Raw genomic sequence first — 777 nt, 5'->3', positions numbered from 1 at the left:
CTGATCTTACTTGAACATATAAATGATTTTAAAGAGTTGCCTAAAGGGCATAATAACCAAGTAAGAAATCATGAATGTTTATAATAAGCATAGTAAAGAAACTATGGCTAAGGCATTGCCTTAAAAGGCATTATACACACCCAAAAGAACATGTGACCCATTGAAGTTATAATGTATGGTTTCCAAGTAGAAACAATGGATAAGGAAGGAAACAAGTTCCTTTAGATTTTAACAAGAAAACGCCTAAAGACCTTGAAAGAAAGTGGTCGAGACTATACCTATGACCTCTACTGATCAAAACTATGCTACAGATCAATATGATAAAGATGCAAGAGATGTGGTAACCATATTGAGATAACACCACGAAATTTTACACTATATGGCATGATAGGATTAGCCATCCCAAAGACTAAACTTGATGCAAAGATTGAAAAGGCACAGAGTTATCCCGTAAAAGATCTCACGTTGTGAAACATGTACACAAAGGGAAACTCATTAGGCTTAATTGTCCCAAGCACCACGACCTTATAGTATGGTCATGAGGAGGAGAGAGGATAAACCCATTATCAATATTACAAGTTCGTGTACTACTATAACGGCCAAACAATAAAGGCCATTACTTGGCCATGTTATAAATGGATCGGTCATTACTCAGGCCTTAAAAGACCATTCCTTGGCCGTAGAGGCCATGATACAAACGGCTAAACCAAAGAGGTCATTACCCGGCCGGAGAGACCATGTTATGGTCGGCCACAAAGACCATCACCTATAAACGGC

Source organism: Brassica oleracea, chromosome C3 (assembly GCF_000695525.1).
Source record: "Brassica oleracea var. oleracea cultivar TO1000 chromosome C3, BOL, whole genome shotgun sequence".
NCBI lineage: Eukaryota > Viridiplantae > Streptophyta > Magnoliopsida > Brassicales > Brassicaceae > Brassica > Brassica oleracea.
This window is presented reverse-complemented; position numbering follows the sequence as displayed.